This window comes from Sciurus carolinensis, chromosome 10 (assembly GCF_902686445.1).
Source record: "Sciurus carolinensis chromosome 10, mSciCar1.2, whole genome shotgun sequence".
Taxonomy (NCBI): Eukaryota; Metazoa; Chordata; class Mammalia; order Rodentia; family Sciuridae; genus Sciurus; species Sciurus carolinensis.
The window spans coordinates 26,653,710-26,679,760 of NC_062222.1; the positions used below are offsets into that span (position 1 = coordinate 26,653,710).

At 40.6% G+C, this 26,051-nt stretch overlaps 1 protein-coding gene across 5 annotated transcripts in view; it reads right to left on the reverse strand.

Annotated features, from left to right (window-relative positions):
• The window catches only part of Sh3d19 (SH3 domain containing 19), a 175,524-nt gene that overhangs the window by 147,340 nt on the left and 2,133 nt on the right, over positions 1-26,051 (reverse strand). The window lies entirely within an intron of this gene.

The window sequence follows — 26,051 nt, forward strand, 5'->3', positions numbered from 1 at the left end:
TAAACACCAGTGTGACCTACTGCTAAAAATAGGTAAAAGCTCTGGAGGTATTGGGTTGTCGGCAACCTGAACCTATCCAAGCTGTTTAATATCACTCTTATAATAAAGTACTTCAAATGTTTAGAATGAGGAAGAGACTATAATCCATGCTTGGCTTTCATAAACAATGACATGGCTCTTGTTTTTCTGCTATTACTCCATTCATACCCCTTCAAGTCATCCTTTCTCATTTGACTTATTACATCCATTTTTTTTTTTTTTTATGGTAAGTCAACTTTCAAAAGCAAGATTTTGGACAAATACGTTTAATAGGAAGTAAGGGTAGACGGGGAAACTTAAAATCCTTGCCAACCCTGACGCTCACCTTGCATGGAGACTGCCACCAGGGCCTCTTACTGGCATCCCGTGTCCTGCTTATGCCTTACAGTTACACCCAACTCCATTTATCCCCGCAGCATTCAGAACAGGGTTTTAAAAATAAAAATACTTTCTCTCTCTTTCTCCCCTCTTCTCCCTGCTTAGAGCCCTTCAAAGGCATCCTACTGCTCACAGAATAAGGATGAAAATCCTTATCTACAAAGCCCAGCAAGACCTGAGCCTAGCCTGCTCCTCCAGCCTCAGCTGGCCCCGCTCTCCTGCTCTCCCTGCTCACGCGTCTTCGGATGCTCCACGAACCCTCTTAGCCTCAGACTCTGACATCCTCTCCCCCTCCCCTGCAGACCTCGCCTAATTAATTCTCACCGTGTCTTCAGATCTCAATTCACCCTTTATTTTCTCAAAACTCCCCCTGGCTCTCCTGATCAGATCAGCCCCTCGTGTCCACCACCTCAGTGCTACGGAGCCCTTCCTGACGGAGCCCCACGTTCAAATCCAACACCAGTGTACGCAGTTCTCTAAGGAGTACGAGTCGGTCTTACCAAAATGGAAGGTGCACAAGAGTCGGAACTTCTGTTTTTATCCGCCACTGAACCCCAGCCTCAATAAATATTCACTGAATGAATATACAAATAATAAACACCCAATTAACTTGTGTCCCCAAAAATAAGAACCTGGGTACTTTGATTACTGAGACAGCCCAGACCTGATGTAATGTCTTGAAGTAGGTTTTCTTCTTTTTATAAATATATTTGTATCATTTTTTTTTAGTTGTAGATGGACACAATACCTTTATTTATTTATCTATTTATTTATTTATTTAATATGCGGTGCTGAGGATGGAACCCAGTGCCTCGTGTGCACGAGGCAAGTGTTCTACTACTGAGCCACAAACCCAGCCCCACAAAGTAGGTTTTCAAATATTAAATAGAAGAATGGAAGGAGGAAAGAATGTTCTAGCACAGTTCTCTCCCTCACTCCTCTCTAGCCACAAGCAAAATAGGAGAGAAAGATCACTCAAAGCAGGTGAACGAACGGAAAGGCTTCTCACAGGTAAGAACAAAAGCCAAGTAAGTTCTGGAACGAGATGGAGGGCCAAGCAACATGGCAGCTGAGAGAACAAAAGAAAAGAGGAGCAAGGAAGGAAAGTTGAAGAAAAAGACAGTCTAAGAACCAGAGAAGAACCTGGGTACTTTGATTACTGAGACAGCCCAGACCTGATGTAATGTTTTGAAGTAGGTTTTCTTCCTTTTTTTTTTTTTTTGCGGTGCTGGGGATTGAACCCAGGGCCTTGTGCTTGCGAGAGCGAGCACCCTACCAACTGAGCTATCTCCCCAGCCCGGTTTTCTTCCTTTTATAAGTATATTTGTATCATTTTTTTTTAGTTGTAGATGGACACAATACCTTTATTTATTTATCTATCTATTTATTTATTTTATATGTGGTGCTGAGGCACAGCTGGGCACCGTGGCACACGCCTGTAATCCCAGCAACTCAGGAGGCTGAGGCAGGAGGATCACAAGTTTGAGTCTGGCCTAGGCAACTTAGCAAGACCCTCAGTAACTTAGAAAAACTGTGTCTCAAAACTTAAAAAATAAATTAAAAAATTTAAATTAAAAAAAAAAATTAAAGGGCTAGGAATGTAGCTCAGTGGTAAAGTACTTCGGGGTTCAACACCCAGTATCTACCAAAAAACAAACAAAACAATTTTTTTTGAAGAACCAGAGAAGCACAACTAGGTCAAGAACACCCACAAGGGTACGGGTCAGGGTCACAGAGCAAAGAAAGGCATAAAGAAGGTCAAGAAAGTTCAAATACCCCTTCCTATCACTCCTCTAGATGCTTAGCTCAAAATGGGAAATAACCATTCCACAGTATAGGATCCAGTTCAAAGTTTTCTCATGAACCAGGAATGGAAACTTCAAACTTTGGAAGGACCAGCCTCCAAGTGGAAGAAAGGGATATCAAGAGAAGAGAACCATATGTGTGGCCCTACTGCTCTGGCCACTGCTGGTTGGCCAGAACAAGGATGGGAACTGACCTAACAGCTGCCGGGCACTGAAGCCGTTAGCCCAGCATCTCACCTAAGAGATGCACTCAGTATCTGACAGCACAACACACCCCTCACCCAGGGAGGTCGGAATGGGAGTCCCTCAGGATGTAACGTGAATGCATCAGTATCAGGTGCCCACCAGTAAGAGGCACCAATCAAGGCACCAAGATACAGCAGTACCTAGAGCATACTGAGCCAGCCCTCCAGGGACGCACATTCCCCAAGGAGGCGGACAGCACAGAATGCAAAAGAAACACATATTCTCCAGTGTTAGGGAATGATTGGCTAGATTATATTATTATGTTGCATGCATGTATGAATATGTAACAAAAAAACTATCATGTAAAATTATAATGCACCAGAAGCAAAATGTGGAAAGAGAAAAAAAAAAAAGAAAGAAAGAATGAAATGCTCTCAGGTCATGTACAAGAAAGCCTGATAGAGAAGAATGAAACTGAAGAAGCTGGTAATAGGAACAGAGAGTGGGAGTCTGCCTTTGATAAGGTGGGCATGGAGGGAGGCTTCTCTGAGGAGGTGACGTGTGATAGAGGCCTGCGTGAAGGCAGCCCTAGGATGTGCATTCCAGGCTGAGAGAAGAGCAAGGACCAAGGTCCTGTGGTGGGAGCATGCTAGGGTGTGTGATGGAGAACAGGGAGGTCCAGGCGGCTGGGATGCTGCGAGCAAGCGGAAGAGGTCGGAACTCAGCCCAGGTGAACCTTATCTCACTGCTATATTTTAACCATGAAAAGGGACAGCAGTCAGGTCCTGCAAGCCTAGTAAGCCTCAGGAAGGTCTCTGAATTTTATTCTCAGTGAGATAAGAAGCCTCTGGAGGGCTGTGATGGTAGACAGGGCAGGTGGCTGGAAGCAGAGTGCAGAGGAGAAGAGACAATCAGACACCAAGGCTCTGAAGTGGAGCTGAGCAAAACACTCTGGGCACCTGATACTGCTGCATCCCGATCACCAGGGAAGTCTCCAGGAGACCGAGGGCTGGATTTTGTCTCTACTATTCCTTATCTGTTCTGCCTGCACATAAGGCCCCATTTACCAAAGTGGTCAGAGAAAAGCACAAGCCCACGGTCTTTACCATCTACTTCATACTCCATCACTAAGCCGCCTGCCTTCTTGGGTTTCTCCCCTCCTTAACCAGAACAATGCTCTCATTGCTTTAGCCCATTTCCACCTCCAGGCCTTATCCTCTGCAATAGAAGACCCTCTCCTCTGTACACCACAACACACTGATTTCTGTCCACTGATTAGAACAGGAAGCAGTGGGGCTGGGGTGGTGGCTCAGTGGTAGAGCACTTGCCTGGAATGTTTGTGGCACGGGGTTCAATCCTCAGTACCGCATAAAAATAAAAAATAAATAAAATAAAGGTATTGTGTTCATCTACAACTAAAAATTTAAAAAAAAGAAAGAAAAGGAAGCACTAAGTATCTGAGGAGTATTAAAAACACCATATGAAATTTTTTTTTTTTTTTTAAATTAGGGCTGGGATGGAGCCGGGTGGTGGAGCACTTGGCTGGCATGTGCAAGACCCTGGATTCAAACTCTAGCACTGGGGATTAACAGGGAATAGGTAAATAAAATGGCATGTGAATTATACCTCATTAAAATTATTTTTTATAAAAATGAACAGGTAAGTTTATCTCCTGCTTAAATAGCAACTTATGTGTGATGTATTCAGGGCTCTCTAAAGATATCCTAAATGATACTTAAAATTATATTTCAAAATAAGACTCATACTAGCTATATATTTTCTGTTCCAATTGGTAACACACAAAATAGGAAGCCTGACCTAAAATATAAGATATAGCATGTTAACACATTACTGGAGGGGAAAAAAATCAATAAGTATATGTATTCACAAAACTAAAATGTCAAGTACTTACTAATTTAGTACTAATTAATTTACTCAGTGACACCAAAACTGACCAAATGATGAAGAAGTAAATAGGGACATCTTTATACTATTTGGGGCCGGGGCGACTCAATGTAGCACTACTGTCTTTAAAAAAATCAATTTCAATTTGCAGAATTCTTTGCTTCTTGAAATATTTCATCCTCACATGCTTTTCATTGCCTCATGTCTTGAAAAGTTTTAATTAAAGAGGAATTTTAACAATTAAAAGCTGCTAAAAATCCAATAAGCAATTTTTTTCCCTAAAAGTAGATAAAAGTTGTATATTTAGTTATTTCCAGATCTTCTCTTTATAGCAAATAGACTATTTCAAGGAATGGCCCATTTTCCCCCCCTTTATTCCTCTAAACTGTGAAGTCACCCAAAAATGTGGGACATTAGAGAAAAAGGATTCAGGATAACAGACTGCAGAAGCTCTATTTTGATATTATCTCAACGGTGGGTATTTCATCTCTTACATGCTTTGTTTCATTGGGACGTGTCTCCTCACCAAATCTGACTAAGTACAGTGTATCTGCATACTAGAAAGCAGCCACCTAAGAACTTTTAAAAATGTGTTCCTTCTCCAGGAAAGGAGTCATTCAAAATAACCAGAGATTCAATTAAATGTATTACCTTATCAATAATTGAGAGGAAACGTTCACTATGAGAAGAACAAAAGAGACTGAAATCTTTAATGGAAATTCTAATTGCCTTTCAGGATAATTATTCTCAACCAACCCAAATTCTCTCCACAGATCTACTACCATGGAAGCCTTTGCATCCCATCTCCACGTTGCTGAAATAAAGTAATTGAGATCTGGTCCCAAAGCACCTTGGGTGCCACTCTCCTGATACTTAGACCACACAGCCCTGTACTATAATTAACTCTGAACACCCAAGAGTGAAAGGAAGATGGTGGGCTGAGAGCCCGAGGCTCCAGAATGCTAACGACATGGTGCTTCTAGTGGAAACTGATAAGAATAAATCTAGATACTGTTGGGTAGCAGCAGCGAGGTGACATTTGATCAGATTGGGATCTGACTCCATGGATTGGACGTGGGTGGTGGGAGTGGGTGTGATGATGAGATAGGAGGATGGAAAAAAGAAAGAGAAATTATTTTAAGAATGACTCTCAGGTAACTCACCTAATCATGGCAGTGCTGTTAAACGAGATGAGGAAGGACTAAGGAGGAACAGGTTTGCCAAGCTGAATAATGGGTCCCTGAAAGAAGTCCCTTCCTAAACCCCAGAACCTATGGATGCTACTATACATAGTAAAGGGGTTTTGCTTAAGTTTGATAAAGGGAGTTTCCTGGATTCGGTGGGTGGGCCCAATGTAATCACAAGGCTTCTTATCAGAGCTAAGCAGGAGGATCGAAGTCAGAGACACTCATGAGAGTATGCAGAAGACACAGGGATGCAGAAGGAAGAAGGAAGGAGCGAAGATGCTAGCTTTGAAGCAAGGGGCTATCAGCCAAGGAATTCTGCTGGCTTCTAGAAGCTAAAGGGCAAAAACACGGGTTGGCCCTCAGGGCTGCGATATGGAACAGAACCCTGCCAACACACCCAGAAAGCCCATCGACACTGACTTCTGGCCTCTAGAACTGTAGAATAATAAGTTTATGTGGTTTGAAGTCACTAAATTTGTAGTTAACGTGTTACAACAGCAACAGGAAACTAATGCAGACATTAGATTTGAGAGGCCTATTAAAGTAGGCAGTCACGTTCAGGAGAGAGAGAGCAGGGGGACAGAAATAAGAACCTGTCTGAATCATGGGCCTTCCTCTCCACATCCACCCTCATCCACCCTAACAACACACTCCACAAAAGCACTCAAGCACCCGAATTTCCAAGAAATTCAAGAACCACCATATTCCCCAAACCCCCAGACCAATATAAGAAACGAGAAAGCAGTCTGTTCTAATGCTGCCTCCTTAAGAAGCAGGAAATTAGATAACTTTTCACTTAAATAAAAAAAAAACAAAAAAAACAAAAAAACTTTAAAAACAACCCTTTTCCTAAATTATGCTTACTAAAAGAAAATCAAAATGTCACAGAAACACCTATTATAGAAAGTTTAAATCCCCCACATGACTCAATGTCCTACTTTATGCAGAAGGATTTGGTCCATATACCCTGACTCCTTTCTAAATGTTTAAAATTTAAACGTTGCCTATTTTTTAAAATTAAACTTGCTTTTTAAAGTTAGTTTATGATAACAGAAAACTGTGATTGCAACAGTGGCAAAGCTTCAGAATTCCAAGTTGATTAATTTTATTTAAAACTCCACAATACTAGGCTAGATTTTTTTTAAAAAAGGATAGCAGTTGGCTGATCAAAGAAATTTTGTGTCGATGAATTTTAAATAATGAAAACATGTTGGTTTTAAAATTTTAAATTACTGGAGCATCTTCAAAGGCAAGTATTTGGATTTTAGAGAAATCTCTTGTCCCTCCAGGAGGTCAATGAAGCTATTTTTAAATCTGAAACAGAGGGCTAACATAAAAGACCTCTGGGAGACAGCACCACAAACAAGAGAGAAAATGCACTTGTGGTTCACATTTTTTGTCCAGAGTAGACCAAAAACAACCAGTTTTGAAATGGACATACTTTAAACTTCTAAAAACAGGTTACAGAGAAAATAAAACTAAACCAATGTCAACCTAGCTTTCTTTTTTCTTTTTCTTTTCTTTTTCTTGGGGGGGAAGAAGAGGGTCCTGGGGATTAAACCCAGGGACCCTTTACCACTGAGCTACATTCCCAGTCCTATTTATTTATTTAGAGACAAGATCTCACTAAAAGTTTCCAAGGCTGGCCTCTTGCCTCAGCCTCCAGACTCCCTGGGATGACAGACATATACTACCATGTCCAACAACCCAGCTTGCTTTACAGCCCAGTAGCCACCATCTGGCTTAGCCAAACCCTTCCAAAGAAGACCCAATCTACTGAGCATCAGGATGGAAACATCTGCACTGAACCATCACAATCAGCTTTGCTCAACCTGCTACCAAGTCTTTGAGTCTCTACAAGTGAGAAATACCTACCAAATATTGAGTCATAAAATAATGCTCCAGAAAAAATTTTCTGGATTATATTTTTACAGACATGAAAGTAAACTGAACAGAACAGGACAAAACTAGAATCACCCAGAACAATGTAAAGAGAAAAAAAAAGGTGCATGGCCATGTTAAGAATTTGAGCTTTATAAGAAGCAGGCAATGAAAAAGCCATTGGAATATTTTACTGCAGCAGGTGCATGTGGTGTGATTAGTTTGCATTTTAGAAAAATCACTTGAGTGGTCATCCAGGGAATTGATCAGAGAAGAAAGTTAGGAGTTAGAATGCCCAGTTAAGACAACTGAAAATGGCAAGAGAGCCACCAGGACTGTGGCAAGGAAAACGGAGAGCAGAGGCCAGGGTCGGGAGCTCTGCAGAAGGCAGCACGGACAGAATCTGGTCACCGAGCGGTTACGTGTGTGTGCTCACAGTGTGGGGGAAAGCTGTGTACTTCACCCAGGTTTCTGGCTTGGGCAACCTGAATGGCATCACTCCGTGAGATACAGAACCACTTTATTTATTTATTTTTTATTTTTTTATTTTTTTTATTGTAAACAAATGGGATACATGTTGTTTCTCTGTTTGTACATGGCGTAAAGGCATACCCTTTGTGTAATCATAAATTTACATAGGGTAATGTTGTTTGATTCATTCTGTCAGAACCACTTTAGAGTGGGAAACAGAAGTGACCAACATCAAGACTCTGCAAAAAAGAAATCCCAGAACATACCACATTCTTACATTGAGCATTATGTAAACAAGTTGAAAAGACAAGAATATATTCCAAAAGCTCACTGGCCAATTTATTGGTTGCAGGGGAGTCAAGAAAAATAACACACAGGAATTCTAAAACCAGGGCTTTGCCAAGAGTTTCAGACTCCTCAAATTAGCAAATCTTTAAAAGGAGGCTGCGGGATTGTTTTAGTCAGTTATTTCACTGCTGTGACTAAAGGACCTCACCAGAACAACTGTAAAGAAGGAAAGGTTTATTCAGGAGCTCACAGTTTCAGAAACCTCCTTCCATAGACAGCAGGCTCCATTCCTTGGGGGTCCACGTGAGGCTGAACATCATGGCGGAGTGTGTGGCGGAGGAAAGCAATTCACATGGTGATCAGAAAGCACCTCCAATCTCGAGATACAAAATATATACCCCATAGCCACACTACCAATGGGCCTCCTACCTCCAGTCACACCCCACCTGCCTCCAGGAACCACTCAATTAATCCCATCAGGGATTAATTCACTCATTAGGTTAAGGATATAACCCAATCATTTCTCCTCTAAACCTTGCTTTGTCTCACATGTGAGCTTTTGGGGGACACCTCATATCTAAACCATAACAGAGATAAAAGGGTGATCCACTCACTCAAGGTACCAGGTAACTTGCAGGGCCCCTGAAGAATATTACTACCCTGTGCCATTAACATCAGGTAAGTCAAAGAAATATGGGTAGAAGAGACATATGAGACTTCTGAGTGTAGGTTTTAAATGCTGTCCACTGCTCCTCTTCCTGGTTAGGGATTGATACTGCAGCCACGATCCCAGAATGAGCACCAGAGGTGAGGCTGGGAAATAGCTCACCAGTTGAATAAGACACTGAGAGGTTGTCTATAATCACAGCACTGATGACAAAATATGACAGCTGTCTAACAAAAAATAATATATAATTTAGTGCTGTTTCCCCTCTTCAAGTTGAATTTTTCTGGTGATTTACTAAGAAGCAACCCAACAGAAAAAAATATATATAGTTGACTCTCAAACCCCAAACCTAGAACAAAGAATTTTGGACCTGAAACTTCATTGTGAGGAATCAGCAAACTTTTTCTGTAAAGGGACAGAGAGGAAGTTAAGGCCTATTGCCACGTGGACTCTGCTGCAACTACTCTGCGGAGGCAGAACAAAAGTAATTATAGACAATATGACAGTGAATGAGTATGGCTGTGTTTCAATAAAGCTTTATTTATAAACAGGCATGGGATGGGGCATGGGTCTAAGTCCTTCACACTATCAGTGGAGAATCTGAGAGATGAAATCAAGGCCATTCAACTAGCCATTTAGTGGGAGGCTGAGCATTTAAAATGTAGTCTCTTGAATCTAATCCTCTAGATCAGATTCTGTGGGGTTACAAGATGAAAAGGAAAAATAAAGCAGAGAATGCCATGGGTAGGTTCTGATTATGTTAGACAGTATTTCAACAGTTTGGTTTTAAATGAGAATTTGCTTCTCAAGTGATTATACAGCTTTCATGAAAACAAGCAAATATAAGGCCAAACACATCAACAAATGATAAATTAGCAGTATTTTGAAAAATGAACTTCAGAGGAAACACAATCATATACTCCCTTCCTATCATTATTTCCTTGAGCAGTTTATCAATCATTTCTTTTATCAACAGGACAGTATTTGCAATGATCATTACAGTAACTCATCTTAGGGAAAAATAGGTTTTTAAAAATACCATAAGTGAGCAACAAATACTACATTAGTCCGGCAGGCAATGACTTCCCACGGTGTTGTTCTCTTGGTGTTTTTTTTTGTTTTGCTTCCTGGTGCTGGGGATCAAACTCAGGGCCCCAAACGTGCTAAGCACAAGTTCTACATTTGAGCTATATCCCCAACCCAGGTATTTTAAATTTACTTTTCTTTAATTTCAAAAGTGACCAATACTCACCAGGGGAAACTCAAACGGTACAGAAGTATAAAGTGACACACACTAAGTGCTCCTCAATTCCACTCTCCAGAGTGCTAACCACAAGCTGTTTTGGAACTTGGCTGGTTTGTACCTGAACAGAGCGGCAAAGATACTCTCCCTGAATCACTCAACAACAAAAAGAAGTTCCCTGGCCAGATAACCCTTGGAAACTGTGTTTTAAAATGCAAACAAAAGGGGCTGGGGTTGTGGTTCAGTGGTAGAGAGCTCGCCTGGCACTTGTAAGGGACTGTGTTCCATTCTCAGCACCACATAAAATAAATAAATAAATAAAATAAAGGTATTGTGTCCATCTACAACTAAAAAATATTTTTTAAAAAAATGTAACAAAGGAGTAGGGGTTGAGCTGAGAAAAGGAAGGTGTCTGTACAGGGTCTGAGTAAAGAGACTTGGGCCCAGCAGAGGAATCAGGTGAGTGAGACTCTCTTTATAGAAATGATAATGCTACCATAGGATGTACAAACAACTTCAAAAATGGGTAAGACTAACTATGCCTCCCCCTACCTCTTGGGAAAACTTGGCTGATTTGTTCATAAGAAGACTGATGTGCCCTGAGTTCAATCCCCAGCACCACTGTGGGGGGCGGGGGGGAGATGATGATCTTAGTCTTTTTTAAAAGTCATATTTGATATACTGAGGGACATCAGCAAAAATGGCAAAAAAAGAAAGAATGAAAAAAGGAACTTGGAGGTTTATCCCTCCAAAAATAAAAAATAAACTGGCAAGCCAGGCACATGGTGTACACCTGTAATACCAGCAGCTCAGGAGGCTGAGGCAGGAGGATCTTGAGTTCAAAGCCAGTCTCAGCAAGGTAGTGAGGTCCTAAGCAACTTGGCAAGACCATCTCTAGATAAAATATAAAAAATGGCTGGAGATACAGCTCCATAGTTAAGCCCCTCTGATTCAATTGCTGGTACCAAAAATAAATAAATAAATAAATAAATGGGCAGAAATCAACATTTTTGGAACTCTCAAAACCAAAAGTCTACAGCAACTAATAAAACAATCAAGAAAAACTAGCTGGATTTTGGTGAAAACTGTGGCTTCTTCATGTCATTTGAACTTACCTTGATTCCTTTCCCCTTCCCTGCTCAACAGTCACCTTAAAGGATCAGCCTGGGGGCTAGGTTTGTGGCTCAGTGGTTTAGGGGCTGCCTAGCATGTGTGAGGCACTGGGTTCAATTCTCAGCACCACATATAAATATTAGAATAAAATAAAGGTCCATCAACAACTAAAAATAAAAATAAAAAATAAAAAATCAGCTTGTGGTTGGGTTGCAGCTCTTGGGTGGACAGCTTCCCTAGCAAGCACTGAGGCCCCGGGTTTCGTCCCCAGCGCCACACATACACACTCAAAATAAGCTGCTTTCCTTGTGCTGGTGTACACTGGAGGCAGCAAAATACACTTCGTTCACAAAGAATTGTAATCACTTGTTTTGACCTGTCTGGTAGTTCCCGAGAAGTCCAGCACAAAAGACTTGCTTTCATCTCACCCAACCTGGAACTTTCTCAGAGCTACAGTGGCAAGCTGGAAGACATTTGTTGAAAATATTTACCAACCAGCAAATAAATACATTATTTGCTGCTGCATGAGGATAACAGTTGGTACAAATAAAAGACTAATCCAAAAGGCTGGTAGGAAGACGAGAGAGCAAAATGCTTTGGGGAATAAGAGCTTTGAAAATTTCCCACATTATCCTGGGAATCCAGAAAGCTGAGTGCCTTCCCAGAGTGGGCCCTGGCTCAGAGAAGACCTGAGAAGGCCCTCAGCTCTCACCTCGCTGACTTCCAGGCCATGCACAAGCAGGAAATAAAGGCTGGGCAGAGCTGTAAACTGCCAGGCTGGGCACTGAAGGGGTGCAAGGCCACCTACAACACAGCTCATCTGCAAAGACTAAGAGGTTCCTTTTGGTTCCAGACATTTAAGGAGAACTCTTGTCTCATCACTGGTTAACCACTAAGCAAATGAAACAAACTTCAGTATCACACTTGACAAAGAATACAGATTTCACAAAATTAATTTAGAAAAGTCAATAATTAGTAAATAGCCACCACTATAACAAGCAGCAATAACAAACCCTAGGGAGTATTACACTCTGATTTCCACAGTTGCCACATCCTAGTATTCAAAATGTCTGGTTTTCAACAAAAAATCGTAAGTATACAAAGAAACAAGAGGTAGTGCCCCCACACAAGAAAGAAGTAATCCATACAAATTATTCCTCTGGAGGCCCAGGCGCTGAACTTACTAGACAAATACTTTAAACCAGCTATTTTAAATACGTTCAAAGAGCTAAAGACACTGTTGAATAGAATAAAAACATAAGCTGCAAACTAAGAGAAAATATTTTCAAATCACCTGTCCAACAAAGGATTTGAACACAGAATACAAAAAGAACCTCAAAAAATTCAACAATATGAAAATAACCTTAAAATGTGCAAAGATCTGAACATTCTTCACCAAAGATGACATATGGATGATAATTTGCCACATGAATAGATGCTCACCATCATTAGCCACTAGGAACATGCAAATCAAAACTATAATGAAATAGCACTACACACCTACTAGAACAGCTAAAAACAAACAAGAAAAACCTGGGAACACAAAGCGCTGATGAGAATGTCGACAGTCATAAGAACTCATACATGGCTGGTGATCATGCAAAATGGGATAACCACTTTGGAAAATAGTGTAGAAGCTGCTAATGAAGTTAAACATACCAATCATGTGGCCCAGCACACTGAAAACTTGGATATTTAAACTAGAGAAATAAAAATATATATTTAGACAAAAACCTATAAACAAATGTTTGTAGCTGTTATTGGCCATAATCACCAAAAACTAAAAACAAACTAAATATTCTTCACATTTTGGATGTACTTAAACGGGTGCATTCATACAATAGAACACTTGCTGAGCAGTTAATACTGTGACCACACAGAGGAATGAATCTTCAAAGTGTTACACTCAGTGAAGGAAGCCGGGTTCAAAGGTTACCACCTTTATAATTCCACTTATGTAATATTCTGGGAAACTATAGATACAGAGAACAGCTGGCAGTTGGGGGTGCAGGTAAGGTCTGACAATGGAGGCAGCACAGGGGATTGGAAGGTGAAAGAACTGTTCTTTTTTCTGACTATAGTAGTGTTAACATGAATCTCTACATGCATTAAAACTTCTGGAATTGTTAAGCAAAAATAAATCAATTTTACTGTACAGAATTTTTAAATTTTTATTTATTTATTTTTTGGTACTGGGGATTGAACCCAGGGGCACTTTGCCACTAAGCTACATCCCCAGACCTTTATTATTTTGAGACCAGGTCTCCCTAAGTCACTGAGGCTGGCCTCAAACTTTTGACCTTCCTGTCTCAGCCTCCAAAGTCATTATAATTACAGATATGTGCCACCAGGCCCAGTATATAAAAATTTTTAAATAAAGAAGAAAAAAAAAAAAAAAAAAGGCAGGGATTCAAATCCCAGCTCCACTTTCTTCTCTTTCTCCCATTTTTCTCATCTTAAAAACAAAATAATATAAGAACTTGCCTTCCAAGGTTGTCAGAAGGATTATGTGAGTTCCTGACATAAATGAAGTACTAAATAATAATATATAATAAATGAATATTTTGTTCAGACATGCCAAAAGATCAGCGCTTTTTTAAAAGGCTGCTACAAGAATAAGAAAACCAGGAATTTTCAATTAAGAGAAAAAAATTAAGAATATTAGAAATATACTCCCTAATTCTTCATTATCTTCATTAAGCATTCATTGGAAACCTTTGAGGTGATCAGTACCAAATTGCATCAGTAAGGTTTATAAAAATCCCTGCGATCAAGGAGCGACTGAAAGGTTTGCTCTAAACATTCTAGTGCTGGTCATTATATTTGGCAGTAACAGCAACAGAATTGAGGTTTGATACTAAATGATCAGTATCATTTCCTGGAGACGCTGTCAAATGTCAAGTCATGGGATGTTAGCAACACTGGACTTGTAACTACTCACCTTGATGCCCTACATTCTATGTGTTCTTTCTTGCCCAGACTGGTCTCCAATTCCTAGGTTCAAGAGATACTCCTGCCTCAGCCTCCCGAGCAAGCTGCTTGCCATCTCAGAAATACCTTTAACATCCATGCTCTCACACGATTTGGGGCATATGAGTGGCTGCTGTGCAATCAATCTTTTACTCTTTTTTTTTATCTTGATAGACCTTCATTTTATTCATTTATTTATATGTGGTGCCAAGAATCGAACCCAATGCCTCATACATGCTAGGCAAGCGCTCTACACCGACCACTCTCTCCCCTGTGTCTCCCTCCTTCCCTGAAAACTAGCCGCCTTTTCTTGGCAAAATATCTAAATATACACTTGAACTTTAAAATGCAGCTCCACGGAGCCTCAGGGGGACGGCGCCCTCTGTGCCCCTACTGCAGGTTGTCAGAAGCAGAGTCGAGGGATCCTGTGCAGCTGGCCCCTGACCCCCAACCACTCCAGGCAGCACCTGGTATGTGACTGCTGGGAACAGCCTGAGCACAGGAGCTGAGGCCCCATGGAGCTGCTTGGCAGTCACAGGCAAGAACATCTCCAGGGACGTCTTTGCAAAGGCCTGGAGCGCTGGACTTGACATTCACCTAGTACCAGGCAGCCCCAAACTCAGCAAGGGCTGTATTGATGACAAGTGGCAAACATCTAAAACCTCTGGAACATACAGAAAAAGAAAATGTGAAGTGCTAGCCTGGGAGAGCATATTCTTTCTTCTCAACAGGGTGAGCCACAGGCAGAGTAGAAATTTACTTTTCTTTCTTTTTTTGCCGTGCTGGGGATTGAACCCAGGGCCTTGTGCTTGCAAGGCAAGCGCTCTACCAACTGAGCTATCTCCCCAGCCCAGAAATTTACTTTTCAACCTTTTGTACATAGCATCCAGATTAGACTGTAATCAAAGCAAAAATAAAGGCTACATTAGAGCATTTTTTAAAAATTCAAGTCCATTCTACTTGCAAGCTAAGTATTGCATGTACATGCCAAGAACTGTTCTGAGCTCTGGGGATTAACAATAAACAAACTGAGTCTCTTCCTCATGGGACTATATTGCTGAAAATGCACAGGTCATGCATGCAGCCTGTCAACTCTACCCTCTCTTCATCCTGGGAACCCCTGGTGTAATCCAGGCCCATATGACAGAACTGTAGATACTTCTCTCATGCACATGGGTACAAGATCTGCCACCCCAGCAAAGGGACCTGGGATGGATTTGAAATAGACAGCTCTCTGTAAATCAGCCAGACCTCTGAGGTCACTGAGCATGAGAACCCTGCCCAAAAGGGGCATTCTGAGCAGGACCGTGGCTGGCCAACCTTCTTGAGCCTTTTTCTTGGGGAAACAAACTGCAACAAAGACAGCCAATTATTCAGCACTTTCAGAAGTCACAGAAGTAGACATAATCTGACTCACAAAAATGGTGGTGTCAGTAATATTAGGAGCAACGGAGTCATTCCAACTGACAAGTGTAGCTACTTGCTGTCAGTTTCCTAGACTGACTCTTATTTCCAAATAACTTCTGAAACTACATCCTGTATCCTTTGACTTACCTGTGTATCCTTACAATAAGTCTCTGTCAGCTGAGACTAGCAGGACAGGCCTCTATTTCTTGCAAGCTAAAAGAACATAACTAACACATGCCATGACTTTTTTTTTTTTTTTTTTTTTTTTTTTTTTTTTTTTGTGGTACTGGGGATTTGAACCCAGGGCCTTGTGCTTGCAAGGCAAGCACTCAACCAACTGAGTTATATCCCCAGCCCCATGCCATGACTTTTAATTACTTCAATGATAGCTCACTACATCGTTCATTATGTGGAGCCTACTTAGACTATACAATAACAAAGACTGAATAAAATCCATACATAAAATTCATGATGGGACTAGAGTTTCTGCACAGTAAAAGAATCAATAAAACGAAAAGGAAATCCATGAAACTGGAGAAAATATTTTCAAACCATATATCTAATAAGAGATTAATGTCCAAAATAGAGAGAATTCATAACTCAACAGCAAAAACAAAAAAACAACAAAAAAAAAAAAACTAGATTTTAAAATGGGTAAAGGAGCTGTACAGACATTTTTCCAAAGAAGACACACAAATGGCCAACAGGTATATGGAAAGATTTTCAACATCACTCACTAGTTGTTAGATTTTGCAGCTCGAACTTAAATGACATATCATTTCACACCTGTTAGGATGACTACTATCAAAAAGTCGAAAAAGCCAGGCATGGTGCTGCACACCTGTAATCCCAGCAGCTGGGGAGGCTGAAGCAAGAGGATCGCAAGTTCAAAGCCAGCTTCAGTAACTTAGGGAGGCCCTACCCAACTCACCAAGACCCTGTCTCTAAATAAAAAATAAAAAGGCTGGGGATATGGCTCAGTGGTTAAGCAACCCTGATTCAATCCCCGGTACAAAAAAAAAAAAGTCAAAAGATAAGTATTGACAAAGATGTAGAGAAAAGGGAACCCTAATATGTTGTTTGTATAAGGTAGGTATGTAAATTGGGCTCAATCGCTAGCACCACAAAAAAAAAAAATTAACTATGTGAAATGTGGTTATGTTAATTAGCTTCACTGTAATAATTTCTAGTGTCTATATCTGTGAAAACATTGTAAACCTTGAATATATACAACTTTTTATTTATCATTTATACTTCAATAAAGCTAATAAAGGGAAAAAAAAGAGAAAAATGAATGGTTGATTCTGTTTAATCTGTTTGACTAAAGGCATCACAACATGAATTACTCATGATGGGAAAATGTAACCATTCAAATGATAAGAAATCACATTGAAAATACTCATCATATCCTACAACTGGACCCTTAAGTAAACAATTCTCACCTTACACAGACTTCAAAAATCCAATTCCTTACCAAGTATGCCAGAAGTAATTAATTAGGCAATCTGAGTGTAGGGTTATGAACTAATGTCTTTTTTAAAGCTTCCTAGTTGATTCTCATACCCTGTCAGAATTGAGAATCCTGGCCCCACAGTAGAGATAACTGAGGGCATCATCATTCAAAATGTGGTCCAGGGACCACCAGCAGCAGCAGCATCACCTAGATCTTGTTAGAAATGCAAAATCTCTCTGCTCCTTGCAGAGAGAACCTGTAGAACGTGTACTTCCAGCTACTTGGAAGGCTGAGGCAGGAGGATGGCTTGAGCACAGGAATTCGAGATCAGCCTGAGCAACATAGAGAGACCCTCCCCACCCTATCTCAAAAATAAAGAAAAAAAAGTCGGACACAGTGGTGCATGCATATAATCCGGACTCATAGGCTGAGGCAGCAGGATCACACGTTCAAGGTCAGCCTCGGCAACTTAGTGAGGCCCCAAGCAATCTAGCAAGACTCTGGCTCAAAATAAAATATAAAAAGGGCTGGAGATGTGGCTCAGTGGTAAAACACCCCTGGGTTCAATCCCCTGTAACAAAATAAATTAAAAAAAAAAAAGAAAGAAAGAAGAAATGAATGAATGAATGAATGAATGCTGGCTCTCAGGGTCTGCCTGAAACCTACTAAATCAGGATCTGCATTTTAGCAAGACCTCAGGTAACTTGGCATAATAAAACTTTAAAAGCGCTGCTCAGATTTCCCATTGCTACAGAAACGTGAGAAATACCACCATGTTCTAAAATGGAAAACCTCAAGAAATTTTCTATGAAGAAGTACAGAACAGAGCGGGAGAAACAATGGTTGTGACAGTTGAGGCATTTCACCTTATTAAGCCTCTAGTTAAAAGTAACATTCAAATACAAGTCTGCACATTTGAAACTTTGCAATAACACCCTCACCCCACCTGCAGACCACACCCTCCAGTCCAAGGCAATAGTTACACCTCAAGTGAGTAAAACAAATTTAACTCCACTCTCCAGACAGCTTCAGTAATCTCCACTGAGCTGGTGTGAGCCGCGGGATCTCAATAAGTCCTTGGGAAGAAATGAAGAAACGAGGGGTGTGGTGGCAAGATAAGAAGGAACTACTGACATGGGTGGCCCACAAGGGGGTACTCCAGTTCCCCATGAACCTCTGTACTAGCTTCAAAGGACTGTTTAGAAATGGTGATATTTATTGCCAGAAAAACTAATTTTTTAAAAATATTTTTTAAATGTTGATAGACCTTTATTTTATTCATTTATTTATATGTGGTGCTAAGGATCGAACCCAGTGTCTCACACATGGTAGGCAAGGGCTCTACCACTGAGCCATAACCCCAGCCCCAGAAAAACTAATTTTTTACTTCTTGAGCAAACATTTTCTTCTGCACCCCTTGTTCCCAGTCAGGACTCAGGAAAGAAAAACAAAAATTTAGCTATCTTCTCGTGCAGTGATACTTTGATTAAAACATCTCCAGGAAACAAAGTTCTAGTAAAATCTAGGCAGCCACACTGAGAACGAACAAACTCTGGACCCCATGCCACAGGCCCTGTGTGTATTTATCAGCAACGCAACTGCTTCAAATGCCTCAGAGCAGGAGCAAAATCACCTCCTTCTATATGTTCTGGATTAAACTGGCAATAGACAGAATAACAAAACCAGAAAACTGTTTTCAGACTCTATAGCATCCCTTTTTGGTACCCTTAAATGTCCAAGGACGACCATGACCTCCTTCCAAAACTACATCACACATGTAAACCTTTACGTTTACAAACGCTAGAAGAGCCACAATGAATAATCTCCATGCGAAAGATGCAACCAAAAATTAAAGGAGAGTGGCTCATAAAATCTAAGTGATTTGTCCAAGGTCAAATTATTATTTAGTGTGACCTCAGTTTTAAACAGTATGTTACAGGTTGGTATAAGGGAGGGAAACAGTAAGATCCAGTTGGAATCTCCACCAGTTAGGAACTGCCTTCGGCTGGCAATTAGAGAGGCTTAAGGTAACAGAGGCTTAAATAAGACATTTTTTTTTTTTTTTTTTTACCTCAAATAAAGGAAGAATAAATTTAAAAAGGCAATCAAAAGAATAAATAAAGGCAATCAGAAGTCCATGTGGTGGCTCCACTCATAGCCAGCAAAGGTTCCTTACGTTCTGCTCCACCACCCTCTGCACGTGGTTTCCATTCTCAAGGTAACTTCATGGCCCAGGATGGCTAATAAACTACACATCCTTCTTCCTGAGGTGCTATAGTTGGATCTTGAATGTTCCCCAAAGGTCCAAGTGTTGAACAGCCTGTGGCACTACGGGGAGGTGGTGGAACCTTTAGGAGGCAGAGTCTAGTGGGAGGAAGTAAGGTCACTGGAGGCATGCCAAAAGGGGATCCTGGGACCACAATGCCTTTCTTTTACTTTGCTTCTGGCCAACTTGTGGTGGGCAGCTTCCTTTGCCCCCACTCCAGACCACGAGGTTCTACCTTGCCACAGGACCAAGCAACCATGGAAGGAAACCTCTGAAACTAGGAACCAAAATAAACCTTTCCTTTTTATATACTGATTATCCCAGGTATTTTGTCACAGTAATAGAAGGCTGACTAACACATGGTAGGAGGGGGAAGAAAGGTAATAAGGAAAAAGGAAAGGAAGGAAGGAAAGAGAAAGAAAAAAGAAAGAAGGAAGGAAAGAGGGAGGTAGGGAGGAGGAGGAAGGGAGGAGGAAGGAAGGAAGGAATGATGGAAGGAAGGAAGGAAGGAAAGAAAGAAAGAAAGAAAGAAAGAAAGAAAGAAAGAAAGAAAGAGAGAGAAAGAAAGAAAAAGAAAGAAAGAAGAAAAGAAGTATTCTGCTAGGCATGTGGCCCATGTCTATAATCCCAGCCAGGAAGCTAAGACAGGAAGAAAGCAAGTTCAAGTCCAGCCCTGGTAACTTAGTGAGACCCTGTCTCCAAATAAAAAATACAAAGGGGGCTGGGGAGATAGCTCAGTTGGTAGAGTGCTTGCCTTGCAAGCACAAGGCCCTGGGTTCAATCCCCAGCACCGCAAAAAAATAAATAAATAAGTAAATAAAAAGAACTGGGGATATAGCTCAGAGGTAGAATACGCCTGGCTTCAATCCCCAGTATAGCAGAAAGTTAGATAATTTAAGGTCACATAGTTAGCAAGAAGCCAAAAAATGAACCAAAAAAGTCTCAGGTTAAATCCATTGAATGTAACCATGGGCAACTTATTCTAAGTTACCCTCTTTAAATTGTATTCCTCTAACCAGTGGTTCCCTAATTCTATGGTGTGTTCTTTAAAGCAGGGAGTCTACTATATGAATCTTTTTTGTATTCCCAGCATTTTCTGCATGAATTGTATTCAGGGATAACCGGCCTTCTTAAAGAACTTGGTAAGCGTAGGTGGAGTTGGTTGGTTGGTTTGTTTTTGAGACATGGTCTCAACACGTTGCGTGAACTGGCTTTGAACTCCTAGACTCAAACGACACTCCTGCCTCAAGCCTCCTCAGTAGCTGTGTAGTGCAGACTTTTAAACAGTGTGTGAATATATCTATAGTTTCTATGGGACTTGAAATAACTTTCTCAAATAAGTTGGGCAACTATGGAATTCTAGCAACCAAAAAAACTGTAAGCTAGTGGCCCAGAAGAACTGTGGCTTAAAACAGAGCCAGAAGCTCTAGGGAAAATATGGCCTGGCATGGAAAATGAATCAATCAAAAGAAATTCTGCTTTGTAATTCACGACATATAATATAGGTAACTGAGTTTCAGTTCTACCGAGCTGTGTAATTTTAGATGAAGTCTTCTAACATTTCTGAGTCTGTTTACTCATCTTTAAAATGGGCATGAGAGTTCAATCCCGACCGTTAGTAAAAAATAAATAAATAAATGGAAATGATAAAACTTACCCTCTTCTCTCTCAAGTTGTTGAAAGAATCAAATTAAATGAAGTTATGAAAACCCTTTCCAAGAAGAAAAGCACTTGATAAATGTAAAGTATTTCTAAAACAAAGCAGGCAACCTGCTGGCATGAATGTGTGGCACGTAACAGTAACTGACTTTCATTAGTGGTCAGTGTGATAATTTGGAAGAACATTGACTTTTACTTTAAACTGACCTGGATTCAAACCCCCGCTCTACCACTTACCAGTTGAGGGACCTTGGGGAAAATGCTTAAATATTTCTGAGTCTCAGTTTTTCAATATAAAATAAAGACAATAACATCCACCTCACAGAGGATAACGTACAAGCAGCACCTGGCACATGGTGAATACAAGGATTCTGTGTCCTCGTACTGATGATAGTCAAGTAAAACCGAGAACAGTTATAGATGATCCTTGATTGACAAGGGGTTATGTCCAGGTAAACCCTTAAAAATATCTTAAGTCGAAAATGCACTTAACACACCCCATTTACCAAATTTCCAAGCTCAGCAACCCAGCATACCTTGGAACAACCTTGGGTTGTTTCCATCACGTTCTAAGGCCAGCTGGGAGCTGCGCTTGCTGGGCTGCCCCTTGCTACGCTAAAAGAGAGGCTCCGACCACATATGGCCAGCCCAGGAAAGATCAAACTACAAAATGTCCAGTATGATTTCTACTGAATGCCCATCACTTTCATACCATTATAACACTGAAATATGATTAAGTCAGACCACAGTGTCAGGGACCATCTGTACATCAGTCCTTCCAGGGTTTATTAGAAACACATCAAAATAAAAAAAGAGAAAAGCTGGGGATATAGCCTCAGTGGTAGACTGCCTAGACTCAAGAGGCCAAGATCCCTAACTCTGCAAACACACACACACACACACACACACACACACACACACACACACACACAGAGAGAGAGAGAGAGAGAGAGAGAGAGAGAGAGAGAGAGAATTTACTTAGAATATATTAGGCCCTATTACACGCCTACCATTCTTCCAGATGTTTGGGAAAGACCCAGAATTTTGTGTACCTGCCCGGTGAAGAAACAATATAACGTGTTGTAAGTAAGAAAGAGGTTCTCAAACCTGTTTGAGAGTCCAAGGAAAGCTATAGCTATCTATCCCCAAGGAAAGTTACAAAGCTTTTAGGTTACAATGATGGAGGTATAGGAGAACATTTTCATGACCTTGCAGTAGTAGGAATCTCACTCTTAACTGGAAAGGGGAGGTGGGGAGGAAACAAATGATGAAGAAAAAGATTCATAACTTCATCTATGTTAAAAAGAAGAAATTTCACGTCAAAAGAAACTATGAAGAAAATGAAAAGACACAGCATACAAGATATGTGCGATGCAGATAACCAATAAAAGTTGAGATTCCTCAGTAAATAAATAGCAAATCAATAAAAAATAACAGCCAGGCATGGGTGTGTATGCCTATAATCCCAGAGATAGGAGGCTGAGAGACGGAGGATCAAAAGTGCCCTGTCTCAAAAAATAAAAAGGGCTGGGGATATAGCTCAGTGGTGGAGTACCTCTGGGTTCAATCCCCAGTGCCTCAAGATAAAATACATAAAGCATGGTTTATTTATACAGTAAAAAAAAACAAAAACAAAGAACAGTGCTCAGTGCCTACGTAGAGCGCTTGTCTAGCACATGTGAGGCAATAGATTTGATCCTCAGCCCCACACAAAAATAAATAAATAAAATAAAGGTATTGTGTCCATCTACAACTAAAAATAGAAACAGAAAAACTACAGCTATACGTCACAATATAAATCAAACAATGTTAACAGAAAAAAAAAAAAAAAAGTCTGAACCAGTGATGTGAGTATAAACATCCTTACCAGTAGACTCTATCCTCCCTTCTCTTTCTTCTTCCCTGCCAAGGTCACCAGCAAGCTGTGTGGCCAGGGTGACTCTACACCCTAATCTGTCTGGGGCTGAGGAGTTTCCTGGTATAGGGAATTTTTGTTTTGTTTTGTACTCAGAGCTGGGGCCTGCTTGGCATGCTAAGCACCTGCCTGGCCACTAATCAGCACCCCAGGCCAAGTATTATACAGTTTTGGAAGTCAAAACTCCAAAATGCACCTCACGAGGCTACAGCTGAGTGTTGAGAGGCTGTGTGTCTTCTGAGGATTCCAGATTCTCTAAAGTTCTCTGAGAATCTCTTGAATCTTCTAAGAGTCTGGGGAGAAACTATTCCAGGTTCTAGAGGCTTCATCTTCTACCATGCTCTTCTGTGTGTGGTGCTGAGGATGGAACCCAGAGATAGGCAAGTGCTCGCCTCTCCAGCCATTTTGATTTTTTTTTTTTTTTTCTTTGAAACAGGATCTGGCTAAGCTGCCTAGGCTGACTTGGAAGTTGTGAACCTCTTTCTCAGCCTCCCAAGTAGCTGGGATTACAGGTGTTCATCACCATGCCCAGCCAGAAACTTCAATTTTAAAAGCTAGGACAATCCCCGGAAAAGTGGAAAAAGTGGATTGTCCTAACTTCCACTTCTCCCTCCCCTCCCTTCTTTCCCTTGGATAATATAAACCAGCACTAATACAGCAGGGCTAACACCAAAACCTAGTTGTGCAGGTGGAGATAAAGATCATTCAATCAATAACACAAAAAAGAAAATCAAGAACAAGTTGATTACAAAGGCCAGCCCACATAAATCAATCATAAAATCCTTTAAGCTGAGAAAACCACAATGGAAACTGAACCCTATGTGCTAATCTGTGGTGATCTCTGTGCTTATCTCATTGTTTTTCATCGGATCTGTTCCAAAGGACAAATTATCTGGAGGAACTATTTTTTTTTAGAATTTAAGAATCAAAGTTGGAGTGTGATTTCTCTCAATTTACAAGGGGTTTACAAAGAGCATCACCCTTCTCTACCAGCAGCATCAATACCACCTGAGAACAAGTTAAAAATGAAAATTCTCAGGTCCTACCCAAACCAACTGAGTCAGCAATCTGGGGGTCAGCAATCCGTTCTTACAACCCCTTCAGGCAATTCTGGTGCAGGTGCAACTTTGAGAACCACTGGATTAGCATATCCACATCCTCTCTGCCTTACTTGTGATTGACACGCAATGGATGAAAAGATAACACCAAGAATTCTGTATACCCCTCCATCAACAGTAAATATTTCACTTGGTACCAGATTCACGACAGTTTAGTAAAAGTGAATGAAACTCCAGCAATGAAACTCAGTTCCCCACTTACCTTTCCTATGACTGTTCATACATTAATTTCATGAATCATGAATTACTACAGAATTAGCCTTCACTGAACTGACCCTCAGCATCTGGCAGGTCCTACAATTCTGCAAAATTTCAACTGGGATATTTTATTACTTTAAATGCTGGGAAAACAGGGCTGGCGATATGGCTCAGGTAGGATGCAGGCTGTGTGTGCAAGGCCCGGGGACCAAACATCTCCAGCATCAAAAAAAAAAAAAAAAAAAAAAGGCCAGGAAAACAAAAAAAATACATCTTATGATTAAGGCAAGCACCAAATCAAGGATCACAATTATTCAAGATTTATAAAATCATGATTACCCAAATCTAATTTTCTTAACAGCATTTAAAAAACACTTTATGTCCTAAGAATCCCTATAAAGACTGTACTCTGATGAGACCCTACCTGGGACTCTTGGCTGTGGAATCAGAACTCATTCCAGACATTTCGTAATTTCAAGTCATAACCTATCTTATCCTCTGCTAGGTTAATAAAAATAATGGTCAACTCAAAAAAAAAAATCCATACAGGATGATTTCACTTATGTCAAGTTGTAAAATAAGTAAAACTCATATTAATTAGGGTACACATGTATAAAGCAAAACCATATAAAGGAAATATCAGACACAATAATAAAATAAAATAAGACTGGAATGTAACCCAGTGGCGGAGTGCTTGCCTAACATCCACATGGCCTGGGTTCCATACCCAGCCCAGAAAAAGGAGAAAAAAAAAAAGAAAAAAAAAGTGATTACTCTGTAAGGGAGGAAGGAGACTCTGTCTGGGAGGGATGGGAGTCTGTGTTCAAGTAACTGATAATATTCTAAATCTTACCACAGCAAAAGTTACAAGTTTTTACTTTATGATTTACCAGCTTTATACACTCTTCTGTATGTATTTTGCAAAAATAAAGATACATTTATACAACTACAGATAATTTAGCAGGAAGAGGATGAGTTCACAGGCTCCCTCAAGTTCATACCCCAGGTCTATGGTATCAAGTTATGTGAGATCAAAGAAAATCTTTAGTTTATAAAGCAATTGGAGAGTCAGGTGCAGTGGCCTGTAATCCCAGCAGCTCAGGAAACTAAGGCAGGAGGACAGAAGGTTCAAAGTCAGCCTCAGCAATTTAGTGAGGCCCTAAAAAATTCAGTAAGACCCTGTCTCTAGATAAAATATAAAAAAAGGGCTGGAGATGTGGCTCAGCAGTTAAGTGCCCCTGGACTCAATCCCTGGTACCAAAAAATAAAATAAAATACTGCAATGGGAGGCCAGGCACAGTGTTAGAAACCTGTAAACCCAGTGACTCTGGAAGCTGAGGCAGGAGGATCCCAAGCCCAAGGACAACCTCAGTAAGTTAGTGAGTCCATCTCAAAAATAAAACAAGTAAAAAGGGCTAGGGGTGTGGCTCAGCACTCGAGGGCCTCTGGGTTTTGTTCTCCATGCCACAAAAAATAAAATAAAGCAACGGGAGGTGGAAGGAGAGTTGAGAGCAGGAAAAGTGAAAGAAGCAAAGGAAATGTTAAGCCTCTGGATTAGTTCAAATTCTTTCTTGGAGGAGAGAGACATCTAGCACAGACCTAGTTCACATATGCCCAAGCTTGGTAAGGAATGCAATAGTGATGTGGAAAGTAATGTTAACTAATGAGGGAGAGAGAAATACAGCTTGTAAAGAGATGTAAACTCTTAAATAATTTATCTCCAAAGAAATAAAATCCAAAACTACAAGTTTGATTCTCTACCCACTCCAGAATATTGCTGTCCTCTCAGCTCTCCATAAAGAAAGGGCATAGACATGGTTAGAAAACTGCAAACACCAATCTATGAGTGCAAATGTATACAACCTCCTGTTTCGGCAAAAATTTATCAAAGAACCCAGAAAA